Source organism: Oryctolagus cuniculus, chromosome 4, assembly GCF_051225735.1.
Source record: "Oryctolagus cuniculus isolate XC-2025 breed Fujian yellow rabbit chromosome 4, ASM5122573v1, whole genome shotgun sequence".
NCBI lineage: Eukaryota > Metazoa > Chordata > Mammalia > Lagomorpha > Leporidae > Oryctolagus > Oryctolagus cuniculus.
Genome location: NC_142870.1, coordinates 140,527,209 through 140,549,348, shown reverse-complemented (window position 1 = coordinate 140,549,348; position 22,140 = coordinate 140,527,209). Strand labels below are relative to the sequence as shown.

At 46.8% G+C, this 22,140-nt stretch overlaps 3 long non-coding RNA genes and 1 pseudogene across 6 annotated transcripts in view; 2 read left to right on the top strand and 2 right to left on the bottom strand.

Moving 5' to 3' along the window:
- The window catches only part of LOC149127135 (uncharacterized), a 563,175-nt gene that overhangs the window by 185,909 nt on the left and 355,126 nt on the right, over window positions 1-22,140 (bottom strand). The window lies entirely within an intron of this gene.
- The window catches only part of LOC127482692 (non-histone chromosomal protein HMG-17 pseudogene), an 86,082-nt pseudogene that overhangs the window by 63,076 nt on the left and 866 nt on the right, over window positions 1-22,140 (top strand). Inside the window, exons 4-5 of the transcript XR_016232759.1 lie at window positions 1,333-1,475; window positions 3,214-3,293. The product of XR_016232759.1 is annotated as a non-histone chromosomal protein HMG-17 pseudogene (transcript). The remainder of the gene's footprint in view (window positions 1-1,332; window positions 1,476-3,213; window positions 3,294-22,140) is intronic.
- The window catches only part of LOC103350404 (zinc finger and BTB domain-containing protein 38), a 129,543-nt gene continuing 110,622 nt past the window's right edge, over window positions 3,220-22,140 (top strand). The window contains exon 1 of the long non-coding RNA XR_001794622.4: window positions 3,220-3,293. This is a non-coding gene — a long non-coding RNA (zinc finger and BTB domain-containing protein 38). The remainder of the gene's footprint in view (window positions 3,294-22,140) is intronic.
- Window positions 3,593-22,139, bottom strand: LOC149127140 (uncharacterized). Of its 2 annotated transcripts, none has more exons than XR_016232767.1 (2): window positions 21,895-22,139; window positions 3,593-14,216 (listed from the first exon to the last, which is right to left on the bottom strand). It is a non-coding gene; the product is annotated as an uncharacterized LOC149127140 (long non-coding RNA). The 2 variants fall into 2 exon arrangements; XR_016232768.1 differs by lacking the exon at window positions 3,593-14,216 and adding an exon at window positions 17,552-17,727.

The window sequence follows — 22,140 nt, the reverse complement described above, 5'->3', positions numbered from 1 at the left end:
TGCAACAATCAGGCTCTACCACTAACCAGCTGTGAGACTTTGGGGAAGTGTCTTAACCTCTCTGAGCATCCGTTTCCTCATCTCTACAACTGGGAATAATCACAGTACCTTCCTAATGATAATACCACTGAATGAAATGACCTTTGTAAAGCACTTAGCACAGAGGCTTGAACATTCCCTCTAGGTATGCAATACATGTGCTCTGTTTTATTTTAAGATTTAGTAATTTATTTATTTGAAAGGCAGATTTACAGAGAAGGAGAGACAGAGAAGTCTTCCATCAGCAGGTACACTCCCCAAATGTCTTGAATGGCCAGGGCTGGGCTAGGCCAAAGCCAGGAGCCAGGAGCTTCATCCAGGACTCCCACATGGGTGCAGGGGCCCAAGTGCTTGGGCCATCTTCTGCTGCTTTCCCAGGTGCATTTGCAGGGAGCTGGATCAGAAGTGGAGCAGCCAGGACTGGAACTCGGATGCCAGCCACTGATGCTCCCCATCGCAGGCAGCAGCTTAACCCACTAGGCCACAACGCTAGCCCCTCTACTGTTGAATTTTAAAATATTCGTTCGTCATATATTTTCTGAGCTGCATGCCAGGCACTGGGATATAAAGATCCCTGTTAAGGAGTGGTGCCCTCTCAAATCCAGGAAAAGCCAGCTCATCTTAGCACGCGGAGAGCAGGGTGTGGGGGCTCACGGCCCCTAGCACAAAGGCAGAGTACAGCCCTCGGGCGCTGCCTTCTGCTAACAGGAGAGCCTTCCCGCATTCCACGTCTCTGCTAATGCCCCTTCCACTCCCCGGGTACAGCGGGTGCCGCAGGAAGCGGAAGAATGGCAGAGGGGGAAATGGGAGAGGTCCCAGGTAAACACCCTCCTCCTCCCCTTCCCCTCCTCTCTCTGCCAGACAGCGGCCATGCCCCTGCCGTTCAGGAGAGGATGTCCTTTGGGAAGGCCTTGTGGAATCTGCCGGGAACAGTTCCTGAAGTGGGGACGGCGGCTGGGGGTGGGGAGGCAGCAGGAATGTTCTCGGGCCTGCTGCTGGCGCTGGCCACTGTGCGAGAGGAGGGCCTCTGGACATCAAAGGTTCCTTTTGTCCCCTTCCGAGTGGCAGGGCAGCCGGGCCGCTGGCGATGACTCAGGCCGGGCCCTGACGTCACCCACGCCCAGCCACTGGCCTCCCTCTGCAGCCAGGAAACCAGCTGGGGCGTGGCACTTGCAGCTGCAGCAAATCTCAAAATAAGGAGGCAACTAACTGCCTTCCTCCCCCTCTGCGCCTCCCCACGGCACACCTTGCTTCTCCTTTCTCTTCAAGCCTCATGGAAGGTTTTCCTTGTAGATCAACTTTCAGAATATAGAAGTCAGAATGCGTGACATCATCAGAAAAACACGTGGAGCTGACGTGGAGGAGCAGTGAAGCAGGGACAGCGCCGAGCCCAGCCAGGGGGCCGCCTCCCCGCCTCAGACGAGCCGCGCCTGCGCGTAAGTGAAGGCCTGCCCTCGGCCCCCGCGCTCTGCGCCTGCGCTGCGGGCGGCCATCTTGACCCCTGATGCCTGGGTTTGGCAGGACCAGGCCTGGAGGGGTGTGGGTGTTGCATTCGGGAGACCCTCAAAATAAGCTCCTAAAGGGGTCTGCGCTCTCTCTTCTGCATGGGAACACGCACACACACGCACTCACACACTGTTACTGAGACTGAAACCCTGAGGAAAATGGCCAGTCTGGTGCTTGCTTCTCCACACCAGCCGTCGTTTTGTTTCCTTTTGGCTGAGTACTCTGTTTCGAACTGCTGGAGTGTTTGTTCAGAGTTCCGGACAACTTGCTTCCCGGATCTTAACACCCAGTGATCAGACATAAAAATAAAGTCTGTTCGAGGGAAGCATATGTTCTGTGCCGCCCAGTGGCGTTTTCACACGCAACCTGATGATAGATGGCAGGCGCGCCCTGGGCCCGCTGCCGCAACAGAGTGGGGTCCTGGGTGTTCCGGGCGTCCGCTCCTTTGCTCTCTCCTTCCCTGTTTGTAGAGGCCCTTATTTCTGTTCCTACTTGTACTATGACATCTAGGGTGATACCAAACACAACGACACATTATCATGCTTCTGTTTTCACTTGGTCGAAAACTCTTAGGTCTTTGCACAGTCTGTAACTGTACAAGTTCTGAAAGTTCCATCCTAAGTAAGTTAAGTTTCCAAAAAGAAAGACAAAAATCTTATGTGCATTAGAGCTGCAGAGCACATGGGCATAGAAATTAGGCCCTGATTTTCCTGGCTTTAAAAGTCATACACTGAGACAGCATCTAGTGCTCTTATAGCTTAGCCGAATAAATCTGTTCTTTTTTTATTTTTATTTTTTATTTTTTGACAGGCAGAGTGGACAGTGAGAGAGAGACAGAGAGAAAGGTCTTCCTTTGCCGTTGGTTCACCCTCCAATGGCCGCCGCGGCCAGCGCACTGCTGGTCCGATGGCAGGAGCCACGTGCTTCTCCTGGTCTCCCATGGGGTGCAGGGTCCAAGTACCTGAGCCATCCTCCACTGCGCTCCCTGGCCACAGCAGAGAGCTGGCCTGGAAGAGGGGCAACCGGGACAGAATCCGGCGCCCCGACCAGGACTAGAACCCGGTGTGCTGGCGCCGCAAGGTGGAGGATTAGCCTAGTGAGCCGCGGCACTGGCCTAGATCTGTTCTTTATAAATTTCACTTAAAAAGGAATGGGGGGTATGTTTTTAAAATGAGTTTTATTTTTAAGGACTGTAGGGAAGCTTGTCATTTACTGGAAAACAGTGGCAAATTCTTTTGTAAACTGATAACATCCTTTGGAATTTTTTTTTAAAGATTTTTATTCATTTATTTGAAAGTCAGAGTTACAGAAGAGAAGCAGAGAGAGAGAATGGTCTTCCATCTAATGGTTCACTCCCCAATTGTCCACAATGGCCGGAGCTGTGTGGATCCAAAGCCAGGAGCCAGGCATTTCCTCTGGGTCTCCCACGCGGGTGCAGGGGCCCAAGGAGTTGGGCCATCTTCTACTGCTTTCCCAGGGCATAGAAGAGAGCTGGATCGGAAGTGGAGTAGCTGGGACTAGAACTGGTGCCCATATGGGATGCCGGCGCTTCGGCCAGGGTGTTAACCCACTGCACTACATCGCTAGCCCCTTCCTTTGGAAATTAACTATGACACTCTTTAGTATATTGTTTTTCAGGTCTTATGTTTTACTTTTGTTTTGTTCTAGTCTATGAGGCTGTCTTGGAGTAAGACTACTGCACTGCTGATCTTCTGGCTACGAGATCTCAATGCTGTGACCACAGTTTGGTGAGTGTGGATTGTCCCTAATGACTGCTTACCTTTAAATCTGATTGTTCTTTTTTGCTCTGTGTCTAGATTTTTTTTTTTAAAAAGAAAAAGGGCACAGAGACTTCTGTACATGATAACAGCTGTATCAAAGAGGATGTGTGTTAAAATAGGCTAATAGCTGTAAAAGATCCCCAAATCAAAATGTATAATAGTTCAAACACAGCAGAAGGTTATTTCTTGCTCATGTGGTGTTGTAGGTCGATGGAATAACTCATACACTCATTCAGACCCACAGGTTGAGAGAGACTCTGCCTTTTGCAGCTTGTAGTTGCCAAGACACTCGGAGTATCTGCCCTCCACTGTGGAAGAAGAGTATAAGAATGTGCTCAGGGAGGCTTGTGAGGGCCATGCCTACATGGCACACATCACTTTTACTCGTGTTCCATTAGCTGAAACATGGTTATGTGACTGTAATTAGCCACTAAATATTTTGAGAAATGTAAGTCTTTGATGGGGCAGCTGCTTCCCAGAGACCGCTCTGGACAAGAGAGAATTCTATCTGACAAAGCACATACAGGAACTTGGAGATGTTCAGGGTTAAAGCTGCCGAATGAAGCAGCGAGAGAAAGTGAAAAATTGCCAGATATTTAGAATTCCCTGACCCTAGTGGGTAACATCTTGTTTTGTGGGCTAGGAGTTTGGGGGAGGTTTCTCAAGCTACTGCTGTCCATTCCAACCCTGAGCCCTTAGACAAATGCCACCATGCTGTCAGTGGTTAATGAGCCAGGAAGAACATTCTTTCCCTGCTTTTTCCTTTCCAGGGTTCTCTTAGTCTAGAATTGTTCTGGCTTAGCCTCCTGTTCATGGAGCTATGGTACTAGTTGGGATTGTCCAAAAGAATTCTCCCATAACTACAGCCCCAATGGTCTGTAGGAATGCTTGTGGTTTTCTTATCTCATGGTTTTGTCTTTTCCTGGAGGGTTTGGGAAACTATCCAACCTGATCTGCCCCACTCTGGGGCACTTAGTCAGGGGGAAAATATTGACTCTGGAGAGACCTTTGAACCAAGTTATTAGAAAGACATTTAAAATAGACCAGAAATGTTTAGGGTAGGGATAAGTAATGCTACACCCCAAAGGATTTGATATATAATTCTAATTTCTCTTTAGGAAAAACTTGAAAGCACATTCTGAAATAATGAAAGGTAGATTTATAAGCTCTTTTTGAGAAACTGTTAACTAGTTTTATATTTTATGTAGGCATTTAACCATGGTTGGTTTTGCTACAGTATTCTGCTTGCTGGTAAATATCAGAAACCACATGGCGAGGGCCTTATGATGCCCTTCGTTTAAAGACCTCCAATAAAAATGGACTAAAGGCTGCCTCAGCTCCCTGGTACCTGTGCCTCTAGTTTTATTGTTAATATCTAGCTAAACACTCTAGTTTGTGATTGAATTTCACCCCTGGACTTGACATTTCTGGCACCCACATTCACACTCTAAAGGACATTCATTGTGCTTTGTGTGGGAAAGCCTGTTACCAGCCAGTTTGACACAGCAGCTCAGGTCCCTGGTGACAACACCTGATGCCTGGCTTACTCTCCTAGTACTGCTGCCTAGCGTCCGCCCAGTCCCCTCACATCAGGAGTAGGCTGGGAGGAGTGAAATAGAATAGAAATCTGATTTATTTCAAAAACACTTCAACCTCTGAAAGTCTGTTTTCCTGGGCTTCTGAGAACTAAAAGCTTCTACTGAGCTGGAGGCTGGCTATGCTGGTAAAGTAAGTTAAAAAGAAGTCCAGATTGAATGGGGGAATACAATGCCTGCTGGAAGGGTGCGGCCATAGGAATAAGTTGAGGACAAGTATCAGATCTCAAAAACTGGGGCAAGTGGAGACCATTTGTTGCTGGAAGTCCCAGTGTAGCAGAGGTTGACATCGGGGGAAGAGCAAAAGCTAGGAGTCAAGGAGGAAAGATGTCAGAATCAACTCACTGGGGAGATGACTAGTCCCCCGCTTGTTCATTTCAACTGCCATCTGCTGTGACTCCTCACAGCGTTAAGGATGCAGAAATTGACGTAAGTGTTAGGGCTGTGGGGAGGGACCAGCCTCTTGATTTCTAGCAGCACCGGATGGCGGGGAGAAATGTGTGACCACCAAATCACATATGCAGAATTCTACTGGGGTCAATACTTGGTATTTGAAAGAAACCCTTAGATCCCCATGACCACATGATAGTTTTAGTCCAGCAAGCTGAGTGACCTTGTATGTGATGCCAGCAAAGCAAGATTATGTAAAAATAGACATTTTTAAACTGTTTGTATGTTAAACCAAAAAAAAAAAAGCATCCAAGTAGACATCATAGGAAATATTAAACTTTCCTGATCTTCCTTAACCTTAATTTAGTAATTTTGTTTTCAATTGTAGTAGCATATCAAAGGTATACTTCAAATTGGAGGCACTGTAGTCTTTTCAGAACTTAGGCCATCTCAAGATCTTAACTGGTTTTGCTGGTCCACAGTGAGGATGTATAGATTAAGCACATTGGCCTCACATAGGCAGCACCTAGACCAGTAGGGTTATTTTTGACCCCAGAGGTCTTATAACTGACTTTGCCCAGAAGTGCTAGCTCCCTTCACCCATGGGTCAGCATTGTGAACATTCTCTTACTCCCTTTAGGGTATTTTGCAATAAGACCACGTCACTTTCACCAAAGCTAAGCATTCATAGTAAGAGGGCTTCATAATTTCTCACGCTGAAATCCCCTAATTTCTTGTCAAGAACCAACTTGGAAAATACCAAGCTGAAGACTTCAGGGTTTTGTTTTTAATTCAAGAAGCCTCTGGTTTTCATCAGAACTTAATACTTCCTCCCACCCTACAAATGATTTTTTTTTTAAGAATTATTTTATTTATTTTAAAGACAGAGTTACAGAGAGAGGTAGAGCCAGAGAGAGACAGGTATTCCATTCCACTGGTTCACTCCTCAAATGACTGTAATGGCCAGAGCTGAGCTGATCCAAAGCCAGTAGCTAGGAGCTTCCTCCAGGTCTCCCATGCAGGTGCAGGGGCCCAAGGAGTTGGGCTATCCTCTGCTGCTTTCCCAGGCCATAGCAGAGAGCTGGATGGGAAGAGGAGAACTGGCGTCCATATGTGATGCCGGCACTGCAGGCTGTAATGGCCAGAGCTGAGCTGATCCAAAGCCAGTAGCTAGGAGCTTCCTCCAGGTCTCCCATGCAGGTGCAGGGGCCCAAGGAGTTGGGCTATCCTCTGCTGCTTTCCCAGGCCATAGCAGAGAGCTGGATGGGAAGAGGAGAACTGGCGTCCATATGTGATGCCGGCACTGCAGGCTGGGGCTTTAACCCACTGTGCCACAGCACTGGCCCCTACAAATGATATTTTAAAGAAATGTAATGCTGGGGCCTGTGCCGTGGCTCACTTGGTTAATCCTCCACCTGTGGTGCTGGCACCCATATGGGCACCGGGTTCTAGTTCCCGGTTGCTCCTCTTCCAGTCCAACTCTCTGCTGTGGCCCGGGAGGGCAGTGGAGGATGGCACGAGTGCTTGGGCCCCTGCACACGCATGGGTGGGAGACCAGGAAGAAGCACCTGGCTCCTGGCTTCTGATTGGTGCAGTGCCGGCCATGACGGCCATTTGGGGAGTGAACCAATGGAAGGAAGACCTTTCTCTCTGTCTCTCTCTCACTGTCTATAACTCTACCTGTCAAATTAAAAAAAAAAGAAGAAGAAGAAGAAATGTAATGCTGAGACTGTCAAAATAAGACAACATGTACAAACTGGTTTAGGCAAGTTATAAAAGTATATGTCAAGCCAAAGTATTGAAAATAATTTCCATAATTATGGTCAATATTGGTGTTTTGGCTTTTTAACAATATTATAGCATGATTAAAAAATTGTCTCTGAGACCATTTCTAACCAGCCAAAGCATATGGTATACAAATTTAGAGGCCAGGGGCTGGCATTGTAATGTACCAGGTAAAGCCACTGCCTGTGATCCCATATGGGATCCCATATGGGTACTGGTTCATGTCCCCTGTGCTCCACATCCAATGCAGCTCTGCTGATGGCCTGGGAAAAGCAGCAGAAGATGGCCCATGTGTTTAGACCCCTGCACCCATGTGGGAGACCTGGATGAAGCTCCTGGCTCCTGGCTTTGGTCTGGCCCAGCCTTGGCTGTCCCTGCCATCTGGGGAGTGAAACAGCAGATAGAAGATCAGTCAGTCTCTCTCTCTCTCTCTCCCTCCCTCCCTCTCTCTCTCTTTCTGTGTCTTTCTGCAACTCCAACTTTCAAAATAAATAAATAAATAAATAAATCATCTTAAAAAATTATTTTTGAGGCCCTACTTGGAAAGGTTGACTCTAGGCCAGAGGCCTAACTGAAAGGCTTCTAATCTTACTCCTAGAGACATTTGACCAGGAATCTTTGAGGGAGGATGGATGAGTCACCTTTCTACCAAAAGAAGATGATTCCTGGCACTCTCTGAACTCCCGATGCCTGGGGCAAGTAGGCTTGGAAACCACTGTGCAGAAGCAGCAGGCCTGACTAGCACCTCCCAAGGCTGAGGGGAGCCTTCATCTTTGTCCGAACCCCTCTAATCATCAGTGCCATCTAATCAGTCTTATACTAGGGGTGAGACTGGAGATGATACTGAGGCGGTAAACAGAAGTTAACCCAAGAACAATAAAAATATTTATTTTATTTAAAGGGCAGAGCGACAAAGAGAGAGAGAGAGAGAGAGAGAGAGATCTCCCATCTAATGGTTTACTTCCCAAATATCCATAACAGCTAGGTCTGAGCCAAGAGCCAGAAAGTCCATCCTAGTCTTGCATGTGGGTGGCAGGGGATCAGGTACTTGAACTGTCATCTGCTCCCTCCCAGGAGCATTAGCAGAGTCATGGTTCAGAAGCACAGAGTAGCTGGGACTCAAAATAGGCCCTCTGATACAGGATGTGGAGCAGAACGGGAACTGGAACTCAGTACCCTGATACAGGATGTGAGTGTCTCAAATAGCATCTTGGGCCGGAGCTGCGGCTCACTAGGCTAATCCTCCACTTTGCGGCGCCGGCACACCAGGTTCTAGTCCCGGTCGGGGCGCCGGATTCTGTCCCGGTTGCCCCTCTTCCAGGACAGCTCTCTGCTGTGGCCAGGGAGTACAGTGGAGGATGGCCCAAGTGCTTGGGCCCTGCACCCCATGGGAGACCAGGATAAGTGCCTGGCTCCTGCCATCGGATCAGCGTGGTGCGCCGGCCGCAGGGCGCTGGCCGCGGCGGCCATTGGAGGGTGAACCAACGGCAAAAGGAAGACCTTTCTCTCTCTCTCTCTCTCTCTCTCTCTCTCTCTGTCCACTCTGCCTGTAAAAAAAAAAAAAAAGCATCTTAATAGCTACAACAAATGCCTACACCTAAATGAAGTATTGTTAAAGTTCTCAGTGCATACTAGTGAACTAACCTCTAGGAGGCTGTCAGTGTCTGTCTCAAAACCTTGATCTTGGGGCCAGTGCTGTGGCATAGTAGGCTAAGCCTCCACCTGCAGCACTGGCATCCCATATAGGTGCCTATTCGAGTCCCGGCTGCTCCACTTCTGATCCAGCTCCCTGTTAATGTGCCTGGGAAAGCAGCAAATGTGCCTGGGAAAGCAGCAACTCCTTGGGCCCCTGCACTCATACGGAGTCCGGAAGAAGCTCCTGACTCCTGGCTTCAGATCAGCTCAGCTCAGGCCATTGTGGCCATTTGGGAAGTGAACTAGTGGGTGGAAGACCTCTCTCTTTCTCTCTGTATCTACCTCTCTCTGTAACTCTGTCTTTCAAAAAATAGATAAATAAAATAAAGCTTAAAAAAAAGGGGGAGGAAACATGACCAAAAAAAACCACAAAACCTTGATCTTCAGTTTCACATGTGAAAATGCTTGTTCCTAAGCCCTGTGCCATCAAGCTCTCTGACGCAGAAAGAGATCTCACACCAGCTGGCTCAGTCCCCAAATGCCTAAAACAACTAGAGATGGGCCAGGCCAAAGCCGAAGCTGGGAACTCAGTCTGGGTCTCCTATATGGATGTCCGGGACCCAAGTCCTTGAGCCATCACCTGCTGCTTTAGCATTAATTGTGCATTATTATTATTATTATTAATTAATTGTGCATTAGCAGGAAGCTGGACTCAGGAGTGGAGCTCTGGAATCCAGGCACTCCAAAATAGGATGCAGGCATCCTAAGCAGCATTTTAACCACTACGCCAAACACTGGCCCTCACTCTCCCAATTTGTATGCCCATTAAAACCTGAGAACTGTTTACATGCTGCACTCAGTTCAATTAACATGCAGTTCAGCAAACATGAATTAGGCAGAAAGAGAGAACCCTGAGCTAGTCTATCTAAAGTAGAATGTAGCTTATAGCCGTCTTTCAGCTTCTGAATTCTATGTTTTCCCTTAACCATGGCACGGTATGGGAAAAAGAGTACTTGCTAGGGAGTCAGGAAGCTTTGTTGTAAATATGAAACCACACAAGCCCAGAATGGCCCATTTGTTTCCTGGTGGTCACCCAGAGACGGAGTGACTGAGGTCCAAAGATTCCCACACGCTGGGTAGCAAACAAAAAGCACCAATGAGAAGAGTAACTCCTGAAGCAAATTCCTGCCTCAGCCAGGGAACTTTGATCGCCTTCTGATAGACAGGGCTACGTCGCAAGACAGGGAGCCCAGGTGCCCATCTTGGTCACCTAACGAAGCCAGACCGTATGTATGGAACCCTGAGGCAACAGCACGGAAGCAAAATGCAGGTGAACATAAGGCAGCCACGCAGGGAACTTCCATGAGATCCAGGTCCAAGAACTGAGTCGTGGGTGGGTCTAGAGCCAGAAACCAAAATGGCAGAACGGGGTCGGAGCAGATGCCAGACTAAAATCTGGGGGCAGTTCTCAGTGGAGACAGAAGTGAGTTGTAAAGAAGACGAAGCAACTGTCAGAGGGGAGGTATGACCTCCAGGACAAGTGTCCTTTAGCTTCACAATCCACAGGGGCACCTCCCCAAGCTGTACCTGCCCTGCCCTTTTAAATCAGCAGGTAAGTGGGAGCAGTGGGTCAGAGAGGAAGGACCTACAAGTGGAAATTTAGAAAACAACGGAAAAAACAATCGTTGCAGGGAACATGGTGAAAAACAACAACCAGCTTGTTTATGTTCTCACCACCTTCTAAGAGGAAGTGTGAATGTCCGTCCAGCCTGCAGAACCCTGCTGGAAGCTGTCAGACCACACCCACCCATCACCTGATAGCATCTGACTGCCCCTGCTTCCTCCCATTTTACCACCTCAGCTGCTGAAGGGCTGCCAGGTGCGCCATTTGACTTTCAAGTTCTGCTTCCACAGGCTGCTCAGCTCCCAGCAGTGCCCTTTTCACAGTCAAGTTCTGCAGATCATTTAGTTTCCTTCATTCCTAAATCTGCATCGCTCCCCTGTGCCAGCACCTCCAGGAGCACCTCCGCTGAAGCAGAGACATCAGAGGACTTGCCTGTGACCGCCACGCTTCACTGCTTGGTGCATGCCAGCGTTATCTCGTAGCTGGCTCCATTCTAGATCCCTACTCTCCTGATTCTTGACCTCCTGGTCTAAGTTTGTGGCTCTGGGGTTATGATGAGTATGGATTCTGGCAGTGTCTTCACCCTCCCATGAATCAGGGATGCAACAGATAGGGGGAGACTTTACATCAGTGGCTGGGGCAGTTCCAGTCCTCACTGTAACGTCTGTCTTAGGCAAAGCCCATCTCCCTGATGTCCCGCACAACTTGCATGCCTGAGGCACCTAGATGCGGTTCTGATTGCTTCCACAACCTGGGTCCTTGGGCCAGCAAGGTCTATGGGATGGTGAAAGCAGTTTCTTCAGCAGTTCTGTCTCCCCAGGAGATAGAAATCAGAGCTCCATGACATTTTGATGAGGGGACACATGCTGCTGGAAGGTCCTGAGTGGTTGCAGAGCAGGAAGTTCAAGGACAGAAAGTGTTCAGTGGGTCCTGAGATTTGACAGGTGCCATTGTTGGTTCCTGTCCATGTTGACTCCATCTTTAACCTCCCTTCACGCTATGCTAATAACTAACTTTAGGAATAAAAATCATCACATGGGCTCTGGCCAAAGCTGTCCTCACCCTGTGGCTGTCATATCACTTCTCCCACTCCATGGCCATGTGTGCTGCTGGGACCCAGTCCGCCTTCTGGTCCAAGCAGTACTGCCTCAAAGAACTCTTGCCAGCCCAGATGGCAGTGTCCCACCACTGCAGTCAGGAGCAGCCTCGTGTCTGGAGAGACCAACCCATTTTTCCATCACCTACATGTCTTATGTTCCAGACTGCTGTATAGACAATTGTAAGGAAAGCTAGATAGTGAAAGATATCCAAGGTTTGAAATCCTCACACTTTATTACTGCCATCTTGATTGTGGACCATCAGAAGGAGTCTCTATACATCCATCAGAGTGGCTAAAGTAGACTGATATAACCAAACACTGGTGAGCATGGATCTGGCATACATGGTTGATAGGCATGGTGCTACCACTGTCATAAACAGTTTGGCAGCATCTTATAAAGTCAAGTGTATAGTTACTGTATGATCCAGCAGTCCCAGTCTCGGGTGTTTAAATGAGAGATGTGAAGACTCAGGATCACAGTAACCTGTATGTGAATGTTCGTAGCAGCCCTATGGGTAATACTGAAAACTGAAAGCTAGTCGAATGTTTTGCAACATGTGCATGGATAACAAACTGTGGCACACCCTCACCTTGGATACTATGCAGCAATAAGAAGGTACACACTCTTCAAACACCCCGGGAATAGATCACAAGGGTATTGTGCTAGGTGAAAGAGAGTCCATTGCAAAGGCTTCTATACTGCTTTTCTCCACGTTTAGAACATCCTCAAAGTGACCGACTTCACAGTGAGAGAGAATGAGTGGTTGCCAAGGGTGAGGCTGGGGGGAAGGGTGTCCCTCCTGTCAGTCAGTTCACGGGTTGTGGTGAAGGAATTGTTGTATCTCCTGGTTGTGATGGTGGTTACTCCAGTCTCTACATGCAGTAGTGTTTCATACAACTGTGGACATACACACAGAGGCAAAATCAAATGAAGATCTGTACCTGAGTACATTTCTTGGTTTAGACAATGAACTACTGGTAAGTGAAACATCACCAGGGAAGCTAGATAAAGGCCACACTTACTGAACTCTTTTTGTAACTTCTTGCAAATTTGACACTGCTTGAAGGAAAAGTTATTAAAAGCAAATTTTTTATATAAAAAAAAGCAAGCTTAAAAAGGGAGACATTCTGCATCCCTGAGGAGGGGCTGACATCCCCTGGCTTCTGTCTTGTGAGCACCTCCTGTTGTTGATTTTGCCGCCTTCTGATGTGTGGTTAGACCTCCACAGCATCCTGGTAGCTTTGGCCTCACCCTCTGCTCTTCCATCTCTGGTGGAATGAAGGCTCAAGCATCGCAGCGCTGAGTGTGAGCATGCCCCTCCGCCCCTCCCGGAGACTGCCACTTCAAAGCTGGGTAAAGACAGAAAGATCTGAGACCTGGTCTCCCGATGAAAATCGAGGACAAATCGCCCTCCGCGGCCCGCTCAGTAATTTCTCTCCTGGAATGGCTCTTTGTCGGCTCTGCTCTTCATACAGATTATTCTCTTCACCTTCACCAAACGGCCCTCCTTTAATGGAAGGAGATTAACCCTTCTTTGCCCCCTTTCAGTCTCATTCAGCTGGGGGCTTGCCTCGAGGCACGCTGCTCTGCCCAGGCCTGGGCCTCAGCTGAAGCTGCAGTGAGGGGAGACGGCTGCCTCCCCTGTGAGGCAGAAAACACCTTTCTGCCTGGAAAGACGGTCTTGAAATTGAACTTGTCCTCAGAGACCTGGGTTTGCAGGGTGGCACTGCACAAGGCCAAGGGCAGTTCGGTCAAGGGAGACTCACTTTGCTCTCTACCTCCAGAGCCCCCTCTCACTGACCGCCCTGCTCTGCAGAGGGGTCCCCAGCATCACAGAAGATTGAGGCTGAGCATGCGGGCTGAGGCCTATGTGGCATCCTGTCCGGATGTGACAGCACAGGCACACACCAGCCACCGCCCCCAGGACTGGCCGCAGCCCCCAGCTTCCTGCCGTGCCTTGATATGGTGGACTCATCTTGAGAGTCCAGGGTGAGGGGGTCAGAGGTGTGCGTTTCCCAGGTCTGGCTGCGAGCTGGCAATCAGGACAGTGTGCTAGAAAGGTAAAAATTTGAATTGTTGCCTTTTGTGGGCGTTGGTGAATCTCCTAGTTTTGCACCTTCTGGTTTCAAAACCGTACTGAACAATGGAAAATGAAACCTGCAACTTATTTTTAGCTGTTCTGCTAACTCATGAGATTTTTCTTTGCAAACCAAATAGGATAAAGACTACTTCAGCTGGCTAAACTTAGTATGATTGACTTAATATAGAAATCCGCCCTGGTTCTCTGAGACTTCCCAGATGACACTTGGTCCCAGGTGATCTTTTGGCCAACATTTACTATTTTGCTTAAAATTATATTTAGTTGAGCTTTCAAAAAATTTTTAACATTCATACTGTCACATTTTCTTCTGCGAGTATCTGGGCAGCACCATTGTTAATGCACTATACTGCCATCTATGCATTAATTCACTTAATCTATAACCATTTACTAAGTATCTGTTTAAGTGATAGCTTGGAGTGGTTTTGGAAGATTTATTTTATGCATTTATTTGAAAGAGCAATTGAGAGAGAGAGAGAGAGAAAGAGAGAGACATCAAGATCTTCCATCTGCTGGTTTATTCCCCAAAATGACTGCAACAGCCAGGGCTGGGCCATGCCAAAGCCAGAAGCCAGAAACTCCATTCTGGTCTCCCATGTGGCAGGTAGGGGTCCAAGTATTCATTCCATCTTCTATTGTCTTCCCAGGTGTATTAGCAAGGAGCTGGAAGAAGGAAAATGTGACCCATATGGCTTGCTTTCTTCTTTTTAAAGATTTATTTATTTATTTCAAAAGCAGAATTAGAGAGAGAGAGAGAGAGAGAGAGATCTCATCCTCTGGTTCACTCGCCAGATGGCCCCAATGGAAGTGGAGCAGCTAGGTCTTGAACTGGTGCTCATATGGGATGCTGGTGTTGCAGGTAGCAGCTTAACCCTCTGTGCCACAATGCTGTACCAGAAGCAGAGCAGCTGGAACTCAAATCAGTGCTCTGATATGGGATGTGGGTGTCCCAAATACTGCCCCAACCTGCTGCACATCAATGCTGGCCCCTGGAGTTTGGTGCCCATGGTTTGCTCACTGATCCTTGCTACCAGGAGTCCACTCCTTTCTGACAGCATTCACAAATGTTAATGGATAGGAGTGAGAAAGATCATGTCTAGGAACTGGAGAAAGCCTCCTGGAGTTCAAATTCCTCAGGCACGTCTATGCCCCCAACCCTTTATTCTACTGCCTCATGAGCCCTGAGCCGGTTAATTCCCCTCCTTACCCCCAGGCGGGGCGCGGTTGTTGGGGGTGGTGTGTGATTAGAAAAGCTCCCTTTGAGAGCCATCTGGCTGCCAGGTAACATTACCACCAATGAAGCACGGTAGTCGCCTTGCCATATACCGGGAGAAGGGAGACCTGGAGTCCAGCCTTGGTCTACCTGTCCTAGGAAGCATACTTTTCAGCATCACTTTCAGGGCTTGAAGGGAACTCTCCAGGGGCAAAAGGAGCAGATATTAACAGACAGTCATTCATTAAAATGATACCCGTAAAAAATTCTCAATAGTTAGGCTTTTTTTTAAAGTCCGTTCTTAAAAAATCATTTTTAGAAGGTTTAAAATTTTTTTAAAAATTTCCATCTTATTTGAAAGGCAGAGAGACAGAGATAGGCACAGAGAGTTGTTTCATCATTCACTCACTCCCCTAATGCCCACAACAGCCAAGGTGGGCCAGGCCAAAGCCAGGAGCCCATGTGGGTGGCAGGGACCCACCTACTTGAGCCATCATCTGCTGTCTCCCAGAATAGCTAGAAGTTGGATTGAAAGTGGGGGAGCCAGGAGTCCATAAAGGATACAGGTATCCTGATCAACAACTTATCCATTGTGCCAAATTCCTTTCCCTTAATGTCTATTTTTAAAATATGTTTAGGAGAGGCAGGTGTTATGGCACAGCAGATTAAGCTGTGATGTCCATATCCCATATTGGAATGGCTGGGGTTGAGTTCTGCCTCTGCTTCTGATTCAGCTGCCTGCTAATGTGCCTGCGAGGCAGCAAATGATGATACAAGAACTTGGATCCCTGCCACCCACAGGGGAGACCCAAATGGAGTTCTTTGCTCCTGGCTTCATCCTGGCCTAGCTCTGCCTGTTGTGGGCATTTGAGGAGTAAACCAGTAGATGGAATCTCTCTCTCTTTCTCTCTCTCTCTCTTTCTGTGTGTGTGTGTGTGCATGTCTGTCTGTCTCTCTACCTTTCAAATAAATGAATAAATAAAACATTTTTTAAATGTGGCAAGTTAAGTCGCCACCTCCAATGCTGGCATCCCATATTGGAGTGCCATTTCCAGTCCTGGCTGCTCTGCTTCTGATCTGGCTTCCTGCTAATGGGCCTGGGAAGGCAGTGGAAGGTGGGCCAAGTGCTTGGGCCTCTGCACCCACGTGAGAGACCTGAATGGAATTTCTGGTTGCTGGCTTCATCTTGGCCCAGACCTGGCTGTTATAGCCATCTGGGAGAGTGAACCAGCAGATGGAAGTTTGTTCTCTCTCTTTCTCTGTCATTCTGCCTTTCAAAACAAATAAATCTTTAAAAAAATCCAGTACATGCAATTTTAAAAACTAGTAATAAAATATCTCTGGGTAGAAATTCATAATACCTACTCAGGTTATCTGGTCAGGAGAAAAAAAATGTTCTTCTAAGTTGAAACCAGGTTTATTTGAGGGGTAGGGCCATTCCCTGTGTGCCATATAAGGCCCATAAAGTCACTGGGTCTGGCCTTGCCAGAGCAAACTCAGACAGGACTCGAAATTCAATAAATCTATAGCAGGCTAATTTTCAAATTGATAATTTTGTATGACACATGAATGATGTTATAAATATATCTAAATGGCTCTTGGCAGAAAAAAGGTTTCCCATTCCTGCTTTGATAGTTTTTAACAGTCCAACAACCTGATAATTTTATTCACAAATGTTAAAATATTAGGTGTAAAAGGAAACCAGGGGCCGGCACTGTGGCATAGTGGGCTAAGCCTCTGCCTGTGACACCGGCATCCCATATGGGTGCCAGTTCTAGTCCTGGCTGTTCCTCTTCCTATCCAGCTCTCTGCTATGGCCCGGGAAGGCAGTGGAGGATGGCCCAAGTCCTTGGGCCCCTGCACCCAGGTGGGAGATCTGGAAGAAGCTCCTGGCTTCTGGCTTTGGTTCGGCACAGCTCTGGTGGTTGTGGCCAATTGGGGAATAAACCAGCAGATGAAGACCTTTCTCTCTCTGCTTCTCCCTCTCTCTATCTATAATTCTACCTCTCAAATAAATAAATAAAATCTTAAAAAAAAAAAAACCAGGAAGTTAGCTGTAATTTTTGATACAGCAAATGGGTGAATTTGCTTATTTAAGTGTGTGATCTTGGGCAAATCACCAGATCTCTCTCAGCCTGTGTTCTCATTTGTAATCTGGAAAAATGGGACTTCACAAGATGACATCTTTGCTCAGACAGGAAAGTAAGCTGTTGCATTTATTTTGCTTGGTAGAACATTTCTAAATTATGACAAATCTCCTACCAAAATTGCCACTCTGCTCTCTAATATTAACTCCCCAGCATGGTCTAATTGATTCCTCCTTTTAAAAATTAATTTTATTTATTTTCATTTTATTTGAAAAGTGTAGGGGCGGGGAGAATGAGCAAACGCACTTCTATTCGCTAGTTCACTCCCCAAATGCCCACAACAGTCAGAGGTGGGCCAGGCTGAAGCCAGGAACCAGGAACTCAATCTGGATCTCCCATGTGAGTGGCAGGGGCCCCAGTACTTGAGCCATCATCTGCCACCTCCCAGGATGCGCATTAGCAGGAAGCTGGATCAGAAGTAAGGTTGCCAGGACATGACCAGGCACTCCAATTGCTACCCAAAGTGTGGTCCCTGTCCTCCCTACCAAATCACGATAATGAGGACAAGGTTTGAGGGTGAAGGATAGAGACAGTTTAACCTGTCAACAGATGAGGACAACAGCAGATTAGCAATCTTAAACACTACTGTCCTGCTTTGTGAGGGTAGTCTGGGGTTTTTATTGAAGCTGCAGAGAAAAGGGGCTGGTTTCACACAACATACAGGACGAGTAGCACATCTTCAGGGGAGCTGTGATAAAGGCCAAAACTAGTCAGCCGGGAGCCGAGCCTGCCACAACATCACTGCTTAATCTTTGCGAAGGTCTGTAGGTGGAGAGGTTAACTGTGTTTGACTGGGTTGCTCTGCTCTGGCTGCCTGGAATAGAAGACCAGATAAGAGTGAAAGCATTCCCATGGTGTGGATGAAAAGGAAAGCCAACAACTCAGCCTCTGAAACAGCATAAAAGCCAACATAGCAGAGCACAGCATAACAACACAACAGTGCTGTGTAACCGTGGCCTGAAGAACGTAACTTAGCTAGAATTAGAGTAAAGCTTGCGCTGTGGGATTCTGCTGTCTTGCGCTGGATGTATGGCAAGAACCAGTTCCAGTACTTTTTTTTATCACCTGGTATCCAGTTACACAACATGGGATGCACACATCCCAATTAGCAACTTATGTGCTGCTCCAAACATCTGCCATTCCTCGTGTCTTATTTGGACTTGTCCACTTGCTGGGTCCAGCCTGCCTTTGGTTGGTGGTGCACCAGAGGTTACTAACATCAGGGATGGAGTGTGGATGTGGGAAGAAGCTTAATCCTTTTAGGATTGGTGGAAAAACCCAGGCATGGCAACTGAGTGAACTTGGGTTCGAATCTCAAGTGCTGTTTACTGTGTGGCTAGTAATCCCCATTCATTCCTCACCTAAAATTGAGGATAATTTATACTCACTTTGCAAGATTCTTAGATTAGACTTAAATAATATAACCTTACTAAAAGAGTGAGTAGGTTCTCCATAAGCGGTAGTGATTACAGACTTTTAACTCTGATCAGCACAGAAAGCAGAAGTTCCTGCCCAGAACTCCAGGCAAGATGTAGATGTTCAAAGTACCACTAGGCTTTCCCAAACATTTCAAACAAAATACCATGCCCAGACATTTTTAGTCATGGGCAAATTCAGTCACCATGGTGTTGCCAGGAATGAGTACACACTACGGACAGAGGTAAACTCACCTCATACAAACGTTTAGACTTTTCAACTTCTCAAAATTGAAGCCAAATGGTTCTGTTTGGTCAACATTTTATTTTTTAGAATTTCAGTTAGAATAACCTAACCTAATGACACATTCACCCACAAATGTGGACTATGTTGGGTGTCAGAGAAGGCCAGCAGTAATTTTTAATACAGTGAATGGCGTAAAGAAATGTGCAAACCCATCCAAATGTTTATAAACCGAGGATTCCTCTGGGACTCAGTGCTCAAATTTTCTTTTCTTTTTTTTTTTTTTTAAACATCGAGAGTCAAGCTTTGTTCATACTTGAATTCTGTGCTTTGCATAAGCCATGTAATTTAACCGTAACCCACAGTACCAAAAATAACAGTAGCTCAGCCTGCAGAACAAGAAGTCGGTGAGCAAGTAAGAACGTTCATCAGTGCGAAACACTGGCCTCTCGCCGCCAGCTCTGTCCTTCTGCATCCTGCTCCTGCCAGATTGTTTTGGGTTCCTCGTGCTCGACTTGTCAGAGTGGCAGAGAAAAGCTGAAATTTTCATTGTGGAAAGGGATTTGTCTTTTAAATGCATAGGTTGGTGCACAGGGCCTGAGGAGGTCGGTGAGGAGCACGCAATCTTTAACATCGTAAGCGAATGTGTACCCTGGCCATTTGTAGTCGTGACAGAGCGTAAGTAATTCAGGCATGAGCACAGTTTTTAAAAGTACAAAACAGGATTTGCTAGTTGAGATGTCTGCCTAAACAAGCTCAGCCCTCTGAATACGTTCAACTGCAGTTCCTATTGTTTAACCCAAGCAGGTTTGGTAAGTGAGGGCTTTGGAACCTCACAATAAACCAATACCTGGCTTTTAGGCTCGTTGTGACAGAGCGGACAGAGAACCCCACAGGGAGGCTTGGAAGCTGCTTGCCCCGGCTTCTGGCTCACCAGGACCAGTAGGAGACCTGACGGCATTTACCACCCTTCCATGTGAAGGAACGCTACTCTACTCACTCACTGCCTGGGAGCCTGGTGTGCATTGCTGTCCTTGTCACTGTCATCTATTACCCCAGACGGAGGAGGCAGCGACTTAGCTCTATGTGGTCGGGGTGATTCCATGCCACGTATATTTAGCCTGTGAGTTTTTGAACATGACTAGCTTTCAAGTATCATGAATGGGGACTATCTCAACAAGCACGAGGGGCGTCCGGCATCTAGGTGTGCACTTCCGCCTGCCCTGACCCCAGCCTAAGGACTCTGCTTTATAGCCAACCGGATGTTAAACTGGTGCCTTGTAACTCAGCGTGAGACTCTCTCTAATTCTCGACCCCCATGGTAAAGGAGGAATTGGCCTAAGGACACTCCATTCTAATTTTCTGCTGCTGTCAATGCTAACCAGAGCTCACAGAGCAAGGATGTGGGGGGTGGGGACGATGGTTCCACCATTGGTGTTACACCAGGAGCTGGTGTTTTCGTTCAAGCTACATTTGTTTCGGGAGTAGTTGTGGGAGAGAGATGTGCTCCAAAGAGAAGAGGACCCGCGGTGGTTCAGGTACGACCCTCCACCCAGACAACCCAACAGGCAGACATTGTAAAGTGTACGGGGTGGAGGCAGGCCGGGTACTTTGTACTCATTAAGCTAAAAATCGCTTTTGTCCTGGGGTAAGGAGATAGAATGAAAGCCAGAAACAAAACATTCAGTTGTGAAACCTAGTACCTAAGTTAAGGTGCTCTAAGATCTTTTCTCCTTCAAAAAGATTTCTGGGGGACTTGACTGTTTTTCTAACCTGATTATTTTCAGTCAATCCTTATAGAAGATAGAGGCACTGGAGAACCAGCAGCCCCCGAAAATATTAATTCATTTTTTTCATGTTAGACTTAATTAACATTAGCATATTCAGTGATGCAATAGGCGATCAAAGATTTTTGGAGAGATAAGAAGAAATATGTCAATACTAAATATTCAGAATTAGTCTCAGCATTCGACAAAAATGTTGGCTAATGTTCAAGATCTAAAGGTGGGGGTGATATGGTTTATTTACAGCTCAAGAAATATAGTGGAAAATAAGCTGTTTTAGTTCCTTCAAAATAAAAGATGTCATATTTTATGCAGCAGAGCAAATGAAATGCTTTTCTGTTTTTCACCTGCCGGCAGGATCGGGAGACAATTTTTCTAGCAAGCTGTGCTGTTTTCCTCTGTGGGGATATGGTGACACTGGTTTTGTAGCAAAACAGTATTTGCTTATTAGGCATTTCTTTAAAATCCTGAATAAGCAGCTCTTTCAACAGTTTTTTGTTCTACATGTTAAACATTTCATTGCAATTTCAGCTTTAATTGTGTGTGTGTGTGTGTGTGTGTGCATGCGCTCCCATGCATGCTTGCACGCGTGTTGGAAGGAATAAAGGGGTGCATACGAATTCTTGAAGGATTTTTACTTAAAAAAATCCTCACAATTGTGTATGGGCATCTCTACAGAAGGTGATTCCAATTCATTACATCTGAGCACACTAGGTCCCATCAGTCTGGAGCAGCGGGGGTAGGGAGGTGGTGTGGAAGAAGACATGAAATTTGGTGTTGGAGAAGATGAGATTTAATTTCCAGAAAACATTTCACTCATAAAACGGAGAGCAGCCCAGTGTCAGCCCTGACCTCCTGTGTCAATGGCATGGTGCAGGCGTAGCTAAAATAAGCCTGGAAGTAAAACAAAGAAACACTGCACCTCAGCACTCCAGGATGGCTCTTACAGCCTGCACATCTGTAACATTTGGGATTCCTATTAGTGGCTTGTTGCTTTAAAATTTAGCTTTTGGAGGGGGGAGGAAGAAGAAAAACCACTGTGCATTTTCTGTGTGCCAAACACATGCAGTATGCTGCTGTAAGCCTTAGTATTATTTAGGTCAGTATCCTAAGGATAGCTTTTATCGTTTTGACAGTCAGCTATATCCAAAGGAACTCAGCATCCATTTTTGTTTTCTGTACTGATTTTACTTTGCTTCTAAATGGAAGAAAATTCATTCACATTTTAATACAATTCTGTGTGAGGCGGTATCTGCATGCAGTTCAGTCCTGCAGATACATTTAGCAGGCTGCATTTACGCTGCTTGTGGTTAAAGGTTACAGCACAGATACAGACAGCTGATCGTGCATTCTTCTGCAAGCCTGCCGGCACCATTTAGGATGCTGAAAAATGATCTGGAAATGCTATCCGCTTTATCAGAATGATTCTTTACTTCACAAGAGCTTAACAGTTTTGCTTTGGTTTTGTTGTTGCTGTTGTTGTAAGCAATTCTATGAAATTAGCAGTCTATAAAATGCACCCCAGACCAGATACATACTTGTATTGAACGCTTTCTTGGAGAGGAGGACAGGACAGTGTTCACTGCAGCTTGTTTTCTTCCTTAGCCAAAGGATCGTTTGCTTCGCAGAAGCAGAAGGATGTGTTCATTGTGCAGCAGCTCTGCTCAAGTCTCTGAAATGCCTTCTACTGCCTGGGTGCAGAATTTGGAGTTCGCTAAACAGTGTTTAGTGATTGGGCTCATCTTGCATCACCAGTTGATGACATTTTTCTTTGTTCCCTCCTA